The sequence below is a fragment of the Rhyacophila brunnea genome, unplaced genomic scaffold (genome assembly GCF_057557595.1).
Source record: "Rhyacophila brunnea isolate RB1 unplaced genomic scaffold, BYU_Rbru_1.0 scaffold_1, whole genome shotgun sequence".
Lineage (NCBI taxonomy): Eukaryota > Metazoa > Arthropoda > Insecta > Trichoptera > Rhyacophilidae > Rhyacophila > Rhyacophila brunnea.
The window spans coordinates 32,791,815-32,815,736 of record NW_028232751.1 but is presented as its reverse complement, the minus strand read 5'-3'; positions in this window follow the sequence as shown (position 1 = coordinate 32,815,736).

Sequence of the window (23,922 nt, the reverse complement as noted above, 5' to 3'; positions counted from 1 at the left end):
ATCGAGTCATACATACCAAATATATAATTAACGAAAGCTCTAGGTGTATCTACGTATAATTTACATGTAACCAACCATCTTACAAAGTGCTATATTCTGCAAAGTTCACACGAATGTATTTACTGATGTCGAAACTCACAATATTTTGCCAATAGCTGATCAGAAAAAATCTGCATCAGGACAGGTGCTAGTGAACAAAACGCTTCACTAATAAGTAAGCTTATTATTTATTAAATAAAAGAACACAAAATTAAAAATGTATTTTCTAAATCACACATTGATCATCTGAATTTAATCATTCATTACCATAATCTAAATAGGTCAAATCAAGTCCAAATTAAAAATAGTTAAATGAACAAATTCACTGATTATTAAATCACTCTGTATGTAGTCTAGTGAAACTGTATGCGATGTTTATAATATAATATGCAATTATTTACACATGAATTTACCTTCCGTTCGCAAAATAATTATATAAGTACCTATGTCTGGATTAAATTTATTTAAAATGCTACGTATACGCTAATTATTAACCATTTACAGTTTAAACTATATAAGGAAAAAAGTAAGGACGTATCTGGATGGTTTATTTTAATAATTAACAACACATTAAAGTATTATTTTTTCGTCTTTCATGTCTTTGGATAATGACTTACGAGTCATAGCCATTCTAGGGCACTGCAGAACTCTAGTTCACTTTTGTCCATATGTTTAGTAATTATCTATGTGGAACATTATTTTTCCGAAATTAATTGGTCGAAAATGAATAATTTGAGGAATGTTACACTAATACTATGAATGTAAAAAAATTCTGTTAGAAAAATATTTGTGTCATTACGATCAAACTGTCCTTTCTCACTATAAGACTAAACATTTAAATATAACACAGTGTATTTTAAAAACATATGACAGTATCATTTGAAATCTATTTTTCATAATATTTTGGATTGTAACGTTTAGTCGTCGTTGTGGGCGTGAGCTATAATTTTTTTTAAAGACGAACGAAAAGCTAATTTTTGACATTGTTTATAATGTACAAAAAAATGCGTTTTAAAAAATTAAAATAAAATTTTTTCATGCTAAGAAGAGCTTAATTCTTAAAACAATCAAGATTACGTGCTAATAATAAGTTTGAATTGTATGTATTTTTTATTTGATTTGCCAATGATTAACCTATTGAAATATAGTATCGTCATAAATGCTAGTTTCCTTGCTTATTACATCAGTGCCAACTTAACATAATAGCGCCCGCATACGTGCATGGATTTACCTGCAGCTAAACTATCGCGATAATAGCTGATTACACCTAAAAGTGCTGACTGTCTAGCCAATCTCATTCTTCAAGAGTAAGCGAGAGGTGATGTTGTCATTTTATAGTACCACTTGACAGGTTGTGAAAATAGGTTAACCTCAAAATGAGTCTGCGCCGTGTAGTTCGTTTTTTTTTACCGGCAGGTTTGCTACCATCGTTATACTGCGCTATAGAAAATTCAGAAGCTTCCGAACTTTTTTCATTCGTGCATGCAACCTTGCAACTTGCATGATAATACATGTTTACACATGCATTTTCTTGTTATGGCCGTGATTATGCGTACTGTCATCAGAAGTTGTGACAAATACAACAATAAGAATATTATTATTGCTAATGATAATAAATATTTTGGGTAGGTACTTGTTCTTGGTCTTGGTGTTTTCCAAGTTTTTCTATCCCAGAAGATCCAGCACCGACGCTTTCCAGTTGCTGAAATCTTTCGGGGCGCAATCTAGCAATCCCAGTTTTAGTCATCGAGATATTGTCTTAGAAGACAAAATACTTATAGAATATACACCCAGGAAGCATTTTCGCGGATAGCTCGATATTTGAAAGCTTCTCTGTTTTTAAATACTTGGGAACCAACATCTCTCAAAAGAACGAAATGTACCCCGAACTCGCCAGAAGACTAACTCGTGGAAATGCAGCGTTCTTCGAATTGAAAAGTGTATTCAGATCCAAGCTACTGTTCAAAGAGACAAAATTCTGAGTATACGACGTGACCATATTGCAATCAATCGTTCTGTAAGGGTGTAATATTAACATAACAGTAAACCTAATGGAGAAACATGAAAAGGACTACATATTCGAAAACAAAATTAAAGTGGCGCATCTATACAAATGCTGATCTCTGCTAAAATTTAAGCCCAATATAGTCAAAGTCTTGATGGACTTGTCACGTTGTTAGATGCAATGAATCTAGAGGCCTCCATAAAGTCCATAATAGAGACCTCTGTAGCATGGCCCCCACAAGGGTGGGGGGTGACAGGGCTCTAGCCTGGGGCCCCGGGCTCAGGAGGGGCCCGGCGTGACGAGTCTCGACCAGATAAGTGAGATAAACAAACATCACAAATTTCCTCTAATACTAAAAAAAGCTGCCTGCGTCGCTATTTCCCTTATATAATATTATTATTTAAAATCGTAACTGAATTTCTATGAATTAGGCGTCAAGATATGTGTGTGTGTTTGTACTAAATTTCAATTGTCATTTGTGTTTTATTATTGTTTTAATTTTTATTTTATTCTACTTAATTACATTTTCAATTTGTGTTTTGAAATAATTTCAGTTATAATATATGTATTAGAATAGGTTTTATTTAATTTCATTAGGGGTTCATATGTTTACAAATATATTACAATATGATTTGAAAATTTACCTGCTGTTTTATTAAAAAAAGATGCCGGTGGGGCATTTGACTTTTGAAAAGGCTACGGTGGGGCATGGCACGAAGAAGGCTGGGAAACACTGGTGTACACCATGTGGAAAACGCTACTGTAGAGTGTCACACTGTCTTTATCCTTAGTGATAGGCAGGGGGCCCGCTTCATGATGTGGAGGCCATGCTCTGTAGATATTCGGCCCCGGATAATGTCAAGAGAGACGCATAGAGGGTGAGTTTGTGAGAGAGACCTGAACGATTTGTAGGGCCTGCTTAGCTACCCAACAAAGGTATTCTCTTGCCCTAGTGTACATGCGTACAAATACAGCGTTGCTTGTAGCTTCTCCGGTAGTTGATCCATTTTATCCAATATCGCAATAAAATAACTAAAATTATTTTCCTATTATGAAGGTCAAAATAAATATTTCTACTATGTATAGGAAGATAGTCGATATGTAACGATTAGAAACTATGTTTGTATTGTTTCCACATTTTTTTAATTATCGGTGTAATCCATCTTTAGGTCAACCTATATCTGGATAATATACAATAGATTATACATTCTGCTTACAGTTAAACCAGTGCGAAACCAATCTTTAAAATTATCATGTCGTGTAAATGGATTATTTTTTTAACGAATAAAACAAAAAAAATGAAGAATTCATTATTGATCATTCGTTTGGTACATCTAAGAATACCCTGCCGAACAGGTCTCGAACATGCATTTATCAGATTCCTGTCAATATGCTCGTTTTTTTGTTGTTGTAAGAATGATTAATTTGTACAGAACATCGACCAGAACCCATTCGCTATAAATATTTCTTCGAAAACTCATGTTTCTGATGTGTTTAAAATGATGTATAAGTATATATATATATATATATATATTAATAAATTAATCTACAGTAGTTATTAGGCGATTATTTTATTATTAGTATCGTGACAACGCAAAAATGTAGTTTCTCTCTCGATATTATGTTCCAGTGAAGCAGTTCGCGGTAAATTGCTAAAGCATTCGTTCATAATTACTATTTTTGCATCAGAGTGTATTGGAAATATTGGCGGAATTTTCATCATGCAGTGACTGAATATTGTTATTAACATCACAATAATTACGGAGAGTAAAAAAAAACAAACGACATCGAAACTGTTCGATAATGCAAGGTAATAAATAATAAGGTAGGTGACTTAGTCCAATTAAAGTGTATAAAAGTCGTCAACACAAGTCCTTAATATTACCGCATTTAACCAAGGATAATGTATGTAGTAATTTCGAATACCCTACTGTTTACAAAAAAATGTTCCGAATGGGACTTGAACCTATAAACTTATACGAGTATATCGCTTGCCATATAATGGCTATATCCTGACAACAGTTAGTAATTAAGGTAATGATGACTTGATACTTTGATAACTGAAAATCACAATAGCCGACTGCCAAAATTAACGTATTTTATGAAGTAGTTCAGAATTCTAAAAGCTACTAGATAATTTCTTCGTAATTAGATACGACTCACATTACTCAATTGGTAGCACATTGGCGCGAATCCAGTGGATGCGGATTCGTGTAAAGATGGCCATTTAAAAATAATTGCCTTAAAATTGCAATCGGGCGGTTAGCCATACTGATTAGTCCTCCGGTACAATTACTACTATCCATGCAGGCATTTCCTAAGAACTCCATCATATGCATCTATATTAATTTTGGCATACCTTTCTTCTTCGTAATCTTTCACAATAAATACGGGCTGTTGCCGTGATTATCCAGGTAATGTTACAAGTATCCAGTATGATCGCTTTTTAATTTCCCCCAAGAGGAGAACAATCCTTAGCTCCCCATAGCTTTTTATTCAGTATTATTATTATAAATATAATTAATAACCAGTCGATAGTGTATTCTGGACTTCAATATCAACATCATCAGCTACAGGAGTGGAATTATTCTAGGCAAATCACTGCTTTACATGATTGTTTCTTATACAATTTGCATATCTGGACGTTTTAACTATCTAACTAAAAGATTTCAAATACGTAGAGCTTCTCCAAGATTTTATAAAAATGATTTAACGGCTCCACCTAACAAAAAAGGTTTGTAATAATTGCTGACAAACACAAGTATGCTTCAAACACATTGAGCGGAAAGATGAGCAAAAATGGAAAAAATGATAATAGTAATGCCAATTATAAAATTAAATGAGGTTCATTTATTTATATACTATGTGATACTATGTACTTATATAGTTTTTAATTTTACACTTTATGTCACTTATTTATGTTTAATTTTTTTATAACTATTATTGTTTCTCTATATTTTTTTTATTTTCTATATAATTCTAAATGTACCTAATATGTAACTTTTTTTTGGTAATAATAAAATCAAATATCATTATAAGTTCATGCAATATGCAATTTAATATGTAAATTTACCTAATAATAATTAGGAATGTACTGCAAACATCTGAGATATCACTTATTACATGTGGTTTAATCAACATTATTGTTTATCTAATTCAATCGAGTTAACTGGGACAGTGAACTAATTTTATTGATGACGACTTTCCATAACAATTTAAGACGTTATATTATTGAAAAAAATGTATAGTAGACAAAAATAATGATCACTGGAAAACAGAAAAAAATATCCATCATAGTAATTGTGGAATTTTTCTATTTTACAGTGAATTATTTTAAAATAGGAAATTCTCATTTAATAATCTTTTTACTAACCAAAAAGCTTTAAGTTATCCTAATGGCCTTTTCCGTGCCGTTCAGTTTCATCGGGCTTAGTTTTTTAAACTAATAATTCTGCTTGCTCAAGAAAAAGGTATGTACCTAAGCCTTAAAAAATTGTAGGCTAAATGAAAAACTTATATTTGAAATATTTTGCAAGAGAGTTATTTGAAACAACTTACTGACATTATTTATTATTTTTATGGAAAACAAGTAGGCAATAAATTTTAGAAGGATTATTGATGAAAAAAACGGTGCATAGATTTTTCTATATAAATAATAAATAACTGAAAGAGACTGTTTCAAATATTCTTCTGTAAAATATTTCAAATGTGAGTTAGAATAGTTCTGCATTCAGCTGACGAATTATTAAATTCATTAAATGGGAGCGCAATTATTGATGATTCCCGCAAAAATGATAACAAACGCTTCTAAATTACTACATTCCACATATCACACATCCGGTTCAATAACGTCACAAGTAAGTGCAACACACACTTTTTTCAGGAGAAGCATTTAAATATTGTGAACTTGATAGAGTCGCATGATTTCATGATTTGACATAACTGAGACCTTTGACGGAAACTTTATGAACTACACTTATGACATTGACGCAAAAGGTGCGGAAACCTATTAGGCATTTTTTGGCACAAATCTCATTTTTAATTTTTAGCACTTGTGACGTTGTTGCATATAAAGATTTCCATTCAAAATTGTACATAAGTCAACATTTTATTGGCTTTCCTGAAAAATAGTGATTTTAGACTTATCTTCCATTTCCTTTTGCACACACAATTATTATTATATAGTTTGTGCTTATATACCTGTAAATATGTATTGTATAAAGGTAAAATAAAAGTAAAAGTGAAGTCTGCAAAAGGTATTTATTTGTCTTAAAAATATATGATTTTTATAAAAATAATATGGCAGATAAAAAAACTATAGACAATGAAAAATTACGTTATGGCACAATATTTCTTTATACGTAATCAGCAACGTCCCTGGACAAAGTAGATATCACCCCAGACTTTTTTCAGACAATTTTGTCCCCTATCATGTTTAAGCCTAAAAGTTATGAAAACTCTATGTATACCTATGTATCTACAATAGTTACTTATGGGCTTTATTAAACAAACACACGTAAAGAAAATCTTAAAAAATCTTTAACTCACATATTTGACAAGTCAGTACACCGAAAGAAGTGTCATCTACACGGAATCTACACCCAAAATATCACATTGTAGTGGAGGCATAATCATTAAAGTATTATAAGCTGAGTGTAATTTATTGTTCCTGAAGTCTAAAGTGTCGTAAATTTTAATGCATAATATGTATGTTCTCCATGCAAATGAATGTACTTTAAAATAGGAATGATGTTAAACAGTTAGGGAATTGTTATTGTTTTTAACAATCATTGTGCAGTAAAAATGGGAACAATTTAAAAAAAATGTAATTTGAGTAATATGTGTTGTCATATTAGGAGAAAGGTAGGAATAGGTAAGGTGGGAATTGTGACAATTGATCAGATTGTGACGTAAGGAAAAGAGGAGTGGATTGGAGTTGGGATAGGATAATAGAGCATGAGACTGGGGGAATGAATGCGCAGGGTCGTGGGTGGTTTGACAATACCTCTAAAACCTCAGTTACCTGTCCGGTTACTTCACTCATTCGTGTGTGTTCCTATATTAATAAAAGACATAAAAATGGAATTAATAGATATCTCGGTTTGTGAGTGCCAAATGTCATGTTATTTACACATGACACACTGTAATTCATATGGCAACAAAATGGCAAAGGACAACCTGAGTACGCGTGCGCACCACGTTAGTTTCAAGGAGTTCGTAAACTATTTCTGGCGCTAAACAAGAAAGCGGCTTTTTATTATGAAGGCGGAGCGGGAGTCAGTCTCTCAGTGTTCATCGTTCGAAAGAAGCAGACGGACCTCTTAAGTTCCGAGCCAATGGAACCGGGGCCCATGGTTTCGATTTCCTGACGTTTTGGAGACGTTGATAATGGCCAACCAAAGGACGTCCCCCCACAGGCCAGGAGATCGAAGGAACCCCATGGTCCCGACACGTTTGAAGACGCACTCCTCGATTCCGTCCTGGAAGGAATCGAGGACAGCGAAGAGGCTGAAGAGCATTTGTGTATTTGGTGTTACTTTCTTTACGTTACGGTCCACCGAACTAGCATTTGATTTTTATTCTAAATTTGTCTGAATATTATATTACGTTAGGCGCTCGTAATTAATTTGATTAATTATTAAGACATAACAATGGAATTAATAGATATCTCGGATTTGAGCGCCACTCTATGAAATGCATAGAGACAATTGTGATAAAAGGTAATTCAAATAAAACGCGTGAAAAGAACTTTAACAGATGTATAATTAATATATATAAAATTTACTTGCGGGCGACAGTGTATAAAGTTGTATAATTAATCAAATGAATCACGAGCGCCTAACGTTATATAATATTCAGACAATTTAGACTAAAAAATCAAATGCTAGTTCGGTGGACCGTAACGTAAAGAAAGTAACAATAAATACCAAATACACAAATGCTCTTCAGCCTCTTCGCTGTCCTCGATTCCTTCCAGGACGGAATCGAGGAGTGCGTCTTCAAACGTGTCGAGACCATGGGGTTCCTTCGATCTCCTGGCCTGTGGGGGGACGTCCTTTGGTTGGCCATTATCAACGTCTCCAAAACGTCAGGAAATCGAAGCCATGGGCCCCGGTTCCATTGGCTCGGAACTTAAGAGAGACGTCTGCTTCTTTCGAACGATGAACACTAAGAGACCGACTCCCGCTCCGCCTTCATATTAAAAAGCCGCTTTGCTCTTTTAGCGCCGGAAATAGTTTACGAACTCCTTCAAACTAACGTATTGCGCATGCGCACTCAGGTTGTCCTTTGCCATTTTGTTGCCATATCAATAAAGTGTGTCATGTCATCAAATAACATGACAGTGTCCCATTTAAAAATCGAGTTGATTTGAATTATATTAGAAAATCGCCGGATTTCTATTATATTATTTTATTTTTCTCGCATTATTTAATATATTTGACGCTTATATGACCTGCCCACCCACACGGGACGTTACTGTAAATAACACGCATCAACGCTCCCTGACTATATTAATTTACTGACTAAATAAGGAACATAGTATTATGAATGATCAAGGAAACAAAAATAAAATATTTCCTTTAGTTATTAAAGATTTACAAAGTATCTTTTTTTAAATTTTAATTATAATAATTATCCATCAAAAGGTATCCTTATAGGAGAGCTTATAATATATTATAGTAATTCCATTCATCGTAGTGACGCAAATGGACCTCATCTGAAAAATAAAACAAAAATAATGTATTTTAAATAAATATGTTGACATTAAGTTTAAGTACAATTTCATTAAAATAATTAAACAATAACAACAGATAAAGATAAATAAATAACAAAACAAAAACTAGAATTATTTGAGCGCCGCTGGTTTATTTTTATACTTTAACTTATATCACTAAATAAATTATAAAAAAGGTAACAACTATCATTGTAACGATCCTGACGTATTATATAAATAAAAATGATTTCAAGTTTTACACATTTATATTTTTATAAAAATCGATGTTTTTTAAAATGAATATAAAAATATCAAAACGATGAATTAGTCAAAAATGTACACGTTGAAAAATTGAAAACTTAAACTAAATTTTAATAATTTATATGATAATAATAAATATGATAATAACGTTAGACGTGACATAAATATGTAACAAATTCACATTTTTTTACAATTGTAAGTTAATCTTCGATTTTTCGAAAAAATCTTTTTAATGTTTTCAGATACATATTTATTAAATACATTTGAAATTGTAAATTATCAAAAAAATATCTCAAATTGCAAGCTTCGTATTTTTCTCCTAGGTGCCTCTCCTGGCATAAGGATCCCCTTAAGAGGATAATATGGATATCTTCTCAATGGGTTGTACTAACAGTTTTTTTTATTTACCGGTAATGGATGTTAGCCACTTGTTCAACTTATTAAGTCAATACTTTGAGTCCAATTAGACACCGAAAAAGACAACATGTGAATTTTGCAGACACGAGATTCACGACATTATTAATTCATCGAAAATTTGTATCATATCGTGTAATGGTGTTGTCTTTAGTTTTAATTTCATCGATACCCGCTTTAAAAAAAAAAAAAAAAATTATATGAAATTCAAAGAGAAGTGTTGTAATTTATATCTCTATAAACTTTTATATACTATATATATAAAAAAAATGCATCATTCTCAAAGTTATGGTTTTGTGAAAAATTGTATTTTTATGCCGAAACAATTTACGTAAGTACAATAAATCGTTTAACATAAAATGGCTAATTCGATTACAATAAGTTAATTGATTTTTTGCCTGGACTGAAGTTTTTTACGTGTAGTATCTAGGGATCGACAACAATTTTATCAATAAATATGTAAAATTTACTTTTATTTCGATTTGAAATGCTTCTGTATTTTCCTGATTCATACTTCGGAAGAATCGTTTCTTTCCTCACGGATATTGTGCACCCGTTGAGATCGTACCTCTGAAATACAAAAAAAAACTAATCAATTCTTACAACAGCAATAAAAGTTTACTCAATGACAGCAACAATGCAATTGCAATGGCATTTTAATATTTTTGCGGTGAGTTGGGTTATCTGATATTGCAGTCTAGTAATTTGTATATTATTTATCGCCGAACACCAATATTGTCACAATGTAATATTTGCATATAATTCAGAGCTCGAAATGAACCGAAACGTAGTTCTGGTTCGTGAAATCGGTAAAATTATCACTCTGTCTCGTGGAAAAAATCTTTTGACCGTCTGAGCTAGATAGATAGTCCGTTAGATTATCTAACACACCAATTTTTATAAAATAATACAATTTGGTAAATATGTAAACATACTTACAAACAACTTTTCCATTTCCAGCGCTGATATAATAAGTTATAACATATATAGTTTTCTGTAGACTGACAAGAGGTTTGTGTTATATGTGCTTGGATTATAATTTTATTTAATGAAACAGTCAACAAACTAACGGTTTAATGGCTACATAGGCGACTGTGAAGTGATGTTAAACCGACCGTAAACGTAAATACTATAGCAGTCGATAAACTGCAACAAACCGCATCTTTTATGATGGCATTGAACGCTTATCCCCATTTCAGACGGGACACCGGTGTCGCGCTCGTATATAATAAGGAGGCCTTTGTATTCGAATAAAGGGTCCTTTGTATTATATTTATGAACGCCCAGAGCTAATGAGTCAACGCATAATTTCGCGATATAAATTAGAACATAAAACTGGCTGCGGTCATAAAAACATGTGTATCGGCGGCTTGAGAATGTAGCGGCCGACGGAAAAGTGTACCATACACGCTTTGACTCATTAGCTCGGGGCATTCATAAACATAATACAAAGACCCTTTTATTCGAATACAAAGGCCTCCTTATTATATACAAGCGCGACACCGGTGTCCCGTCTGAAACCGGTCTTACCATAAATACGTAGATACCACGATAATTATAACTGAGGATGCTTAGTGACAATAATTGATTTTAATAATACAGTATCTAATTCACCTTTAAACTAAAATTGAATAAAAAGAGACATTGTTATATTCGTAATATTACGAATTCTTTTTTTCCTGCATAATCAATTTCAAGTATGTATTGTTACAATATTGTATAAACAGAAAGTATTGGTAGCTAGTATATATGCATGCATATAAGGGTATTATTATTATTATGATAATGCAATACCTACACATACCCTACATATTATAACGTGGGCTCAGACAGATTGTTGCAAGCCAAGAGCTACTTATAATTATTATTATTGTTTAAATTACCATGTATTTTTCACAGTATGATAACAATTATAATTATTATACCATATTGATATTTCATAGCTTGGAAGATAATTAGAATATCTGACTATTGCATTAGAATAACTTAAATTTGTCAAATTTAACACAGAATAATGATTAAAGACAGAAAGAGTATATCGATATTACATTAAATAAATTATTATCTTTTGAAGATAACCAATTACATAATATTACACCGAACCATGGTGAAGGATGGAGGTAGCCTGTGGAGATTTGACATAAATAGTGCAAACTAAACTTTTTCAGCTATACTTATTTATTTTAGTTAGTTTTTAAAATTGAACTAAATATTGCCTAGAGTGGAGATCCGACAAAAATAATGTACACAGAATGAAAACAAATAAGTATGCTTGATTTCATTTCCACAGCCTACGTCTACCCTACAACAAGGATCTCAAGCAAGCAAATTGTCGAAATTTTTCTTTACAATTTTAAGGTATCGTAATGGTCGCAACCTCTACTCTGTGGAGTCCCATATGATCCTATTAGGATCGGACATGGTCGAATAATAATGGTTAAATAAACCAAATTAAAGAGTACGTTTAATAATAAAATTATGAATTAAATGTAGACATAATCAACGAGACTTGCATTGCATATTGCCCACTAAATTTGAAATATGGTTTAATAATCTTACTAACCTGGTACGGCCTTGGACGATATTTCCTTGGAGGATATCCAGGGCAGAATATATATTTTTCTTGTTGGCGATACTCTTCATTTTCTTCTTCTGTGGCTAAAAATATAGATACATTTTATACGCAATTAAATGTAAGTATACAACTATTAAACTGTTGATACTAAAGATATGGGGAGGCTTTCACTTAGTTGTGGATAGATACCATAAGGCTACATTTTGGCCAAAGTTTATTAACAGAAACATTGTTTTGGAGTAAATATATTTTCTTAACCCATCAGCCATGGTCCCCACAAGGGGCTGACAGGGCTCTAGCCTGGGGGCCCGGACTCAGGAGGGGACCGCTGAGGCGAGTCGACCAGATAAATGAGATAAATACACATCACAAATTTGCTTTAATAGTAAAAGAAGTCGCTTGCGGCGCTATTTTCCTTCACATTATTATTATTTTAAATAATGAGGTTGTACGATACAATTTTTAATTGTGTATCAATATTCGACATCTCCATAATTCCAAAGGATGTATTAAATATACAATAAAACACTAAATATACAGATTAATTTTACCGCGTACACCATTTGGAAAACGCTACTGTAGAGCATCACATTGCCTTTATCATTTGCGATAGGTAGGGGGTGCACCAAAGATCCTAGCCTGGCTCGCTTTTCGCTTCACGATATGGGGCCCATGCCATCAGCATATTATTATAGTACGGTACTGTTATTAACCTCAAAATTACATCTCTACTGTTCGGCGGAATGGGGATCAGATGATGATCAAAAATAATGAAAAAAATGTTCTAAAACATTTGAATCAAGTTGATCTTCTTAATATCTTCGAACTGTGTGTCTTAGTAATTTTGAAAAGCACATTCAATTTTATTGTTACTTACATTTTTCAGAGAAAATTGTGTAAGTGATTTTAAAAAAGTTATTAGTTAGATTTTAATGGTTTTCTACCATTATATATTATGTGTTATAACTAGAGTATCCGTTTCTGAAGCCGTGGTTGGGATTAGAATCCAGTGTCTGGCAAAAAATCTAATCGATGTGTGTTTAATAAAAGGCATTGGGTGAATAGGGAACAATTATTTCACATTTAGTGCCTGTTGACTGTTCAATTTAGAGATCCATATGATTGGCTTAGGAGCAAAACAGTGATCTTATTTTATACACTTATGAATTATGGATCACAAGGTGATATTGGTACCAAACTGACCTCGAATGTTTTGTCACAAAATGCATAATATGGTATAATGGCATTTTACATAATATTTTTTTATATAAGTATATACATTTTTTTTGATATGAGGTTTCATTAATAAGATTAACTCTTTTATGCGATTCAACAGTCGTTATGCTATAAATTCTTGGAATTGTAGTTTGTGAGTATACTAATAATTATTATACCAGAATATTATAAGTATTCAAATATATAGATTTTACCGAAAACATTGATAGTAAAATGGCAGTGTGCTTGATTGCCCGATCTATCGCTCGCAATGTAGTCGACATGATGTAAACCAGCGCCTATTCTTTCACCTGGGTTCTGAAAAAAAAGAACAACAAATAATTCCGTATTAACTTTCTGTGTCCGTGATTATTGTGACAGTACAATCGCGTTTATTTCAGCGCCAAGAGTGCAAGAGTGTCACTGACTATTAATGGATATCTGAAGCATAAAACCACCCTCCTAAACTATCCTGCACGCCATTCGTAAATATAATCAGACGAATGTTAAAGTGGTAAAAATTAACTCTATCGGGTTGCAATAAACCTGCATATTGCAAAGCCGCATCCATGTATTTACACCGTTGTTGTCCTATTCTGCTGAAGTATTAGCACGCCATGCCCATATTTTCGTATATATTTTCACATTGTGGTTGAAAATTAATTTTACCTATACTTCATTAAAGCTGCATCTTGCAAATTCGCGTCCATGTCTTTATTTGATAGTGAGCTTGTATGGAGTGTAAAGTTATAATATAACTCATCACTACCGCCATCTATGATTTCTGATCATGTCGTAAATGAATTAATAATGACTACCATTACAAAAAAATACTCCGATACCGTATAATTGAATGTTTGGCGAAGGGTGGAGGTAGGCTGTTAAGAATCGAGATAAATAGTGCGCACTAAACTTTGTCAGTCATATTTATTTGTTTTCATTTAAGGGGGGACATGCTCGTCGAAGGTCAAAATTGAGTTTTTATTGTATTTTCAAACCATGATCCTGGACACTCCTTAAACGTTGTAGATAATCTATTTATATAATTTTTAAGCCTTATTATCCTTTATAGTTATTTTAAACATTTCATGACTGCATAAAGTATTTTTGTTACATAAAATAGTATTCTTTTAAACCTGTCGCTCTAATGTTTTAGAATATAGTCATATTTCGGTACATAACTGTGCAGTGGTGTTAAGATTTTTTACATTTATTAATTTTTAAACGCATTTATAAAACCATTAGCATAATTTATTATGAGATAATTTTTGTAAAATATTCACGATAAAAAATTATATTGATAATCTCTGTGATCCCAAATTTGACAAGAATTAGGCATATTATTATTCAAAAAATCGGCAAGATTTACATGTTTGAAGATGATTCTAAAGATATTTAATATAATCTATGTCTTTGACCATTCAAGTGTAATAAACATCTTATGAATAATGATTGCTTTATAATAATTATTGACCTAAGAATAAGGTAGTGTTTTTTTGAAATACGCCATTTCTTTTGTCATTCCCCAGTGGTTAAACTACAACATACGGCCGTAGCCATAAATTGACAAACTATAATTGAAGTAAGGAGTAAAATGATATTGACGCGCGTGTTTGAACATGTACCGTTTAAAAAAAAATTTAAAAAAATTCGGTTAGGTACATGTTCAAACACGCGCGTTAACATAATTTTACTCCCTACTTTAATTATAGTTAGTCAATTTATGGCTACGGCCGTATGTTGTAGCTTAATCACTAGGGAATGACAAAAGAAATGGCGTATTTCAAAAAAACACTACCTTATTCTTAGGTCAATAATTATTATAAAGCAATCATTATTCATAAGATGTTTATCACACTTGAATGGTCAAAGACATAGCTTATAATACGTATCTTTAAAATCATCTTCAAATGTGTTAATCTTGCCGATTTTTTGAATAATAAAATGCCTAATTCTTGTCAAATTTGGGATCACAGAGATTATCAATATAATTTTGTATCATGAATATTTTACAAAAATTATCTCGTAATAAATTATGCTAATAGTTTTATAAATGTGTTTAAAAATTAATAAATGTAAAAAATCTTAGCACCACTGCACAGTTATGTACCGAAATATGACTATATTATAAAACATTAGAGCGAGAGGTTTAAAAGAATACTATTTTATGTAACAAAAATACTTTATGCAGTCATCAAATGATTAAAATAACTATAAAGGATAATAAGGCTTCAAAATTATATAAATAGATTATCTACAACGTTTAAGGAGTGTCCAGGATCATGGTTTGAAAATACAATAAAAACTCATTTTTGACCTTCGACGAGCATGTCCCCCCTTAATTAAGAATACAATTTGCAGATAGTGCTGGTTAGTTTTTAAAATTCAATTAAACCCTGTTTAAACCAAACATACTAGTTAAGATATGCTATGGGCGATCAGAATAAAACAGTGCACACTTTTTCAGTCATACTTATTTGTTTTCGTTGAATTAAGAATATGTACATATAACAGATGGTGTTGGTTAGTTTTTTTTTAATTCATTAAGCCCAATCAAACCATAATCGATAAAAATATTATTCTACTATGACATATCTAAGTTTATATATGATTTAATGGTATAATTTTAGATATTTTATAGATACTTAAACAAATATTTTCGACTTTGATCTATTGTGGTTTGAATTAGGCAGGGTTTAAATGAATTTTGAAAAGTAACAAATACTGTCTATCTAGTATCTACACACTGTTGTAGTCATGGTTAAATGAAAACAGATACGTTTGACTTACAAAGTTTAGATTGGACTATTTATCTCGGCTCTTAACAGCCTTCCTCCACGCTTCGCCACTGAGTTACAGTGGATGTTTTTATTAGCAATGGTAACACTTTATACAAAGTAATCATCTAGTAATGCATCTAGTACATATGTATTCACTAATAAAAAAATATGCGCTTACTATTTACGATCATTTCATTTTATGAATCATTTCGAATCTGTTGCGTAGATTGAAATATTTAAAGCATCGATTGATTTTATAGAAAGTCGTTAAATTTTATTACATACTTATGATCAAAGATGTTGATAAAAACATTTTTTATGTGTCAAGATAAGTTTGATAAGGAAAATGGCAGATTTTTCTAGTTATTATAAAGTATTTTGCCATAATACAGCGTTTCTGAAATTTAAAGTACAGTAGGTAAAATATTTGACCAGTATATATATAATTGAATTTCCATTTAATTATAGTCATATTAGTTTTATTAGTACGAAAATATCGCTTTTCTTATTCATGATACTTATTGACGATTTGGTGATATAATTTTGTTATTTTTTTTTTTACAAATAAAGCACAACGCTCTGCGCGACGACCACGGCTGCATGTACCGCGACCAACATAGTTTTATAATTTATATTATAGAAATAAATATTTATTATAAATATAGCCGTTATAATGTACGATGACTTGCGCAATATGAAAATAATCTTAGTATTATGTAGGAACAATATTATTTCTAGTAGACTAAAAACATCGCCAGCTGTTTGTTTATAAAAAGATAATTCAAATAAATTTATAGAACATAATATCAACAATGTTTAAAAACGTCTGCGGCAAATTACGAAAGTGATAGAGCCTGTAACGTGCTTGGATTTATTTGCACCAATAGTGTGTATTTTAAACTATCGCGATAATAACTTTTAACGTAAAAGTTCTGACAGTCTCGCCATTTTCAATCTTCAAGTATAAACGAAACACGGTGTTAACATAATTTGGTACTATTTGACAAATCGGTTAACCTCAAAATGAGTATCTGCGCGATGTAGTTCGTTTTTTTACCGGCAGGTTCGGTACTATCGTTCTACTGCGCAGGCGCAGATATTGCGCGGTCCAATTGTCGTGTGAAAATTAAGAAGCTTCTGAACTTTTTTGATTGCACGATAACACGATTTTTATTATGGCCGTGATAATATGCAGTGACGTCCCGTGGGGGTAGGCAGATTGAGCGTCGCTTGGGGGCGGCAGTTACTAGAAGGGCGGCAAATCGAGGACAATCGTTAGGTATATATATAGAACTAGCTACCTAAATTTAGTAATAACGGAAATATCCTTTAATTAAAAAATCAGCTCACTGGTTGGAAACAAAATGAATTAATTAACATCCTACATGATTTAACAGGACTGTATTTTTTGTTGGGTTCGCGATGTCTAGTTTACTTCCGTTGTACTTGGAGGTCACGTTCTTGATGACCAGCAATGACACGTGGAGATTTTTGAAATATAAGTAGGTACACATAATTTTATCCAAATAGTTTTGCCAGTCACTCGCGACTTTTGGAAGTTGTCAGGTGTATTTTTAAATGTATCTGAAACCGTAGACTCACAATATTTCTATTGGAGCAGAGATGGCATTTAAATTTGGTTTAGTAGGTAGTTATTTTGTCGCTAATGTATCTATACAACACATTTCTTAGATATTTTAGTCATGACAGGATAATGAAAAATACTGTATAAAAAAAATGGGTCGGCATTTTGGCGCTGCCTAGGGGCGGCATTTTGTCTAGGGACGTCACTGATAATATGTACTGTCGGCAGTAAATCCATGCACGTGAAAACGGGGTATAAAGCTGCAAAAAGGCTACTCTCGCTAATTAATGTAAGTAGGGTAAGTATTGATACGTATATTACCGAAACTTCGATAGTTGTAAATCATTTCGCCTTTCAAATTCAAGTATAGCACATTTGGGTGTGGTCTTATATTAGTGTTAGAAGCGTAAATAAGGTTTTATATATTATGTAGATATTTAAATATACAATCAAAAAAAATTGTATGCCACACAATAAGTATGCCATATATACACAATAAGCAAATGTCAGAAACAGAACACGGCTGGAACTTTATGGCGCAACGAGCAGAATATAATTTTTTTTCTATAGATACCAAAACAACTGCAAGGCACAAATTGAAATCGCAATAAAGTATTGTAACGAATGTATTATATTATGTAGTATAAATTTAATCATTATAAATTATAACCATGGTTCAAATACATACTATTTTTGGAATGCAGCAATAATAAAATTGACAATTAAGTATATTGTTATGGTGGGCCAGTATATCGGGCACGTCTAGAAGAAGGAGAATTTTGTTTTTGTCTCTGTATTACCTTAGATACATGCAATTTGTATATTCCTGTATTGTCAGTGAATTGCGGTTCGTTCCAGAAGACTTGCTGAGTCGTTTCTTCGGGCTGCAGTCTCACATCAAAGGAACTCGGACAGTATCTTATAACCGGATTTTCCACATCTATAAGTAAATTAAAAAATGAAAACAATATACCTAATTACAGTCAAACTTGGTTATTACGATGAAGATGGGACCGACTGAATTTGCTCGTTATACGCGGTACTCGTTACATCAGAGAATAGTTATTTTTCACATAACAAAAAAAGTCGAAAATAAAAAATCTGAAAACCATCGTAAAAATCCCCGAAACATGCATGGCCTTCATAAACTTCAAAATAAGTTGTTTATTGTAATGAACGCTGGTAGGTACCTACAGAATTCACAAACCTTGGATTTTTCAACTATGTGCGTGGATACTTTTTCATTATTGTCGGCGAAAACAACAATTAGACACTTAACTAGTGTCATAAACTTAATCCATCCACGGCGGCATCCTGTCCGATCGGATTTAATTGCTTATTGCAGGGAGCACCATGCAAGAGTGGTGCATCGAGTGACGATAGTGAGGATTTGTGGATTGTCCTTTTTATTTATACTAATACAGTCCATATAATTAATTATAAGAGACATTGTCGCAATTTACAAAACATAATAGACCCCACCCCACTGATTGCAAAAATGCTGATGATTATTTTTGCTCGATTGTTTTGTTTTGACAACAAAACATACATATTAAAGTGTGTCACCCATGTAATGCTGAGTGGTATGGATTGCCACAGATTCATTCTGTGAAAGCTGTATGGCATATTATATATTTACGTAATATATATTTTTCTTTTGCAGTCTTGCCTTCTTTTACCACGTTTTTATTAGCTCGTATTCTTGTTTGTCCAAGATATTATGATAAAACTACGTTTGTCTCAGTTTAACATTTAGTGGACTTAACGACGTTTGATATCAATCAACACATATGCAGTTCGTCGTGAGCTGTTGTATCAAAAACAGATGGCAGTATAGCATTGAAATAAAATACATGTGTAAATAAAACACTTAACAAATACGTAATAAAAGCCACCGGAACACATGGGAAAGAATTAAAAAAATAGTAAGTAGGTGCCAGTAGCTATCAAGTCATATAAATATCAAAAAATCAAATTGATGTTCTTATTGAATCTAAAAAAATGGAAAATTACTGTCTGCAAACAAGCGTCGCATCTATATACATTGTTTTGTATTATGCGCACCTATAACTACTTACTTTACGGTGAAATTCTCCATGAGTAATGCGTCATTTTTTATCTCAATACTATACGGTCAAATCTTTCCGATACAACAGCTGTAGGTGAACTATGATATGTATGTTTCAAAATAATGTAAATTATCACGACGTGAATTTTGTTTTTAAATACATCATCGGACCTCTAAAAAATCTTCCACTACACTCTGTCGCCCTTACAAACGTAGCCTGAAGAGATCGGGTTACACTACCTATATAGCAATGATATTCTATGTGGATACAGTAAATTCTTTTAAATTGAAAGGACTATCTCTCAAATATGTCTTGATAAAGTAGTTATGTGTATTAAAAATAATATATTTCTAACAAGATCAGTTGATTCTTTACTGTGTACTTATATGAAAGGTAATTTTTTGAGTACCTATTAAGGGCCAATGTGGAGTGTAAAAGTCGTAAATGAAGAATATAGGGTGTCCGCAAGCTTTGTCTTTGTAGGAAAAACGTATATTATTTCGTTATGATACTTTGTCTTTTCTTATCTTAAAAATTGAACTTTAATGACCAATAAAAATACATATTACTTAATATCATAAAAAAGTAGTATCGTGAACGTCGTCGTGCTAAAGTTGATAATAAACGCATTGGTATTTTTTAGTACATCCGATTTCCGCAGTTATAACATCTTTTAAAATCATTATTTATTCATTATCTGTATCTTCAATTTTCATCTAATTTAACATTTTATGGTAAAATAATTTTTGTAAATTTGACAATAGAGTTTGTAATTGACTCGTCTAGAAAAAAATCTAATGCCAGTTTAATATTTTATTATCTAACGCTCTTTCTCACAAAAAAATGTTAAAATGAAACTTCTTACCCTTAACTGTGATTGTAAATTTACACGACTCGCTTGAAGTATTTTGTGGATTTCTGACTTTGAATATTATAGGAGTTTCTCCCGGCTCAAGTTTTACATGTAAATCCTTTGCCCATGTGGGATCAGCATCAATAAATCTGGAAAAATCGTTAACAGCATTGAATATTTTGGGTAACATTTTTAATATATATGAAAAAAACGCATCTGGCATTATGACATTTTTAAGTTTAAATTTGAAATTCATTTCCTTTTGTATTTTATATTTCAACAATAAAATGTATTTAACATACGACATTTAAGTGATGACTCAATTTGTATGTTAAGTTAGTTAGTTAGGTAGGTATATACGAGTATCTTATTAATTTTATTCAATACCTTTTTTACTGTATGAGTTGAAAAAACGTATTAGTTTATAAAGTTATAATTAACTACCTTTACTTACTTTACTCGATGCTTCCGTTGCGACAAAGTAAAAAATGTTGACTAATTTTTAAAATCTCAGTTCTAGATTACAAAATGCTAAACATCATGCTATAATAATATACCCAGTATCACAAAAGTAGAATATTACTTGCTATTTAAGAAAAATGACGATAACATGTTAAAAAAATAACTTTACCTCCACCAATCCATATTTGATTTTGGTCTTGGAATTGTAACTGAAGCTTCACGTTCTGATGTTCTCAAATTAACTGTCATATCAGCAGGACACCTTATAAATGGCTGAAGTAAAACTAAAAATAAAACAAATTTATTTATTATTTATAGATTGAAATCATCAAGATTCACCTCAAATGACATAACGGTCTTCCTATATATAATATACATCTTCAGGTATTTTATAATATTTTTTTCTTGTTAATTTCACATGGCCGTATAAATATGTTTATAACACATCAATATTTTTTTAAACAAACCGATTTTTAAGACAACTAAAAAAAGAAAAAGATTTCCAATAACGAAAATTAATTTAGATACTTACCTATTTAGTTGAAAAAATACGGGTAGAACGCATGAACTGTATATTAAAAAAATGGTGGCTTTTATGCAGTTACTTCCATTGTTTGACGTTCTGCCAACGTGTTTACGTTAATATTGAGATAGGTATGTTAGATTATCTAGATTTTTATATTACAGATGTCTGTTGTGGTTAGCTTTAAATAAGTGAAAATTATTATAATATTTATTCTGTTCTTTTCACGAGGGCTAAATTAAATACAAAAAACTATTTGTGGGGTGCATTGGGATTACACATCAGTGTATTATATATTTATTTAATTTGGCAGTTTTTTCATTAAAATAGATATCCAGTAAAATAATAAATCGTTTTGTTGTTAAGGTACCTAACATAATATTATATTCGCCCTTTTGTCAAAACAGAGACGAACTATATTATTATAGGTATCTGAATAAAGGGCATGGTGGCTTGTGGTGTACTCTTTACTTTTCTATAATTCTACTACATAAATAAGAATTAAATGTGGATAAAACTTACAGAACAGATTAATAAGAGATAAATGTAATAGCCAGTCGCCATGGACTAAAGTTTTAAAGCCGGGCTCAGTTTATTACTCAGGCTATAAATTGCAAGAAACATAAAGAGCGCCGAGTGTCCTAAAATATTACCAATATCGAATGCGCGTTTCGTTTATGTGACAAACTAACTATAAAACAGGTGTAACTATTGGAAATGATATACCTATTCTTTAACACGTGTTTAAATTTATCCCATGTTTTTCCACAATAGAGATTTAAAAGTAATTGTTACTGATACACCCAGAAGGTAAAGTAGTTCACATTATTTCTGTGTTCCCTGATTAAAATCTTGCGATATTCGAAGATGATGATAAAATTACCTGTTTCTTTGACACAAGTTACAGGGAGCTTGTAAGGTGTCCATAGATTATTATGTGTGCAGGTGAGGATACGAGCAGCTTTTGGTTTGTACCCTGGACGACACACCAGGCTGCAAAATTCAGATGGCACCGTTTTTCCATTCATGCAGCTCGAAGGTATGAAGTAGCCATTATCTGGAGGGATCAGCCGGGGACAAGGTTGCGCTTTTTAAAAAATAAACGTATATCGGTACATTTATGTAGTTTCAACATAAATTATTTAAAACCAATAAAGACATCTCATCAAATTCGTATTGAATCTAATTGGAACAATACTATTTGCAAACTATCGCAGCATTTTGTAAGACATGGACAAATATATTTCACGGTGAAATGTTCAACGAACAACTCGTGATTTGATTACATGTTATACGAACACTTATTTCAAGAAGAAGTCTCTTGCGGTGAACTGCATACGTACAACTTACATGCAACTAATCCTAGTAGAGACGCCACCCCACCTCTTTCACAATTGATGGGCGGTATGCACAGAGGTAAGGCCCAATATAGTCAGCCCGTGATACGAAACTGCAAACTTCGATCGTAGTGCTAGTTATTATTCATACTTCGAATGCAATATGGTAAACTGTTTATAGAAATAATGATTGTTGCATATCGCAATAATTTGAAGGAAATATGCAATCGAAAATCTTCATTTATTACGAATATCTTAGCGCATTGCATTTGAAGATACCTAATTCGTAATTTGCAATTCATTTCTATGTCTTTTATATACTATATAGGATTAGTTGCCAGTCGGCCTTGGGGCAATGGTGTACCATGAGTCAAAGTTTCAAGCTAGAAAGAGGGTCACGATAGAGACGCATGGAAGATAGTTTTTGAGCTGGCCATGAACCTGGATGGTCTTTAACACCAGATAAATAAGTATTATTAAATAAACACTTTTTATCTGTACCCTACAATATTAATAAATTATTATCTTCGACTATTTGCTTGATAAAAAAAAACAAATTTCATGATAATAATGTAATACTTACGAACACAAACGGGCTCGTTGCCCTCCCATTGTCCAAGATTGTTGCACTGTCTAGTCGGTGGTCCAGCTATCGTGTAGCCCTTTTCGCACCAAAAGTTGCACTGGGTGCCAGTTTTGAATGGAATCTTTTTCGGAGTACACTTCATGATACCATATTTTGGCACAATCACCGGTGAGCAGATAGTTTCAGATTCTATAGACAAATAGTGGATTATTTCTAAATAATGTTAAAGTAAAATAAAGTTAAAGTATGTTAAAGTACATCTACCAAGTAAATGCTAACTCAATTAATAATGTTAAAGTAGCCACGTAAATACATTAAGTAGACCAGAATGTGCTTCTAAGAGAAATCAGGTATACAATTAAAAAATATCAGATTAAATAATACAGAAATCAACGACAACAAAATAGCTCCGTGTTTTTCTGAGATCATGTTAAATGATGCACAATTGCAAAAAACTTTGTTTGACCGACTTATTCTTTATATTTAATTCAGTCCGTATTTTT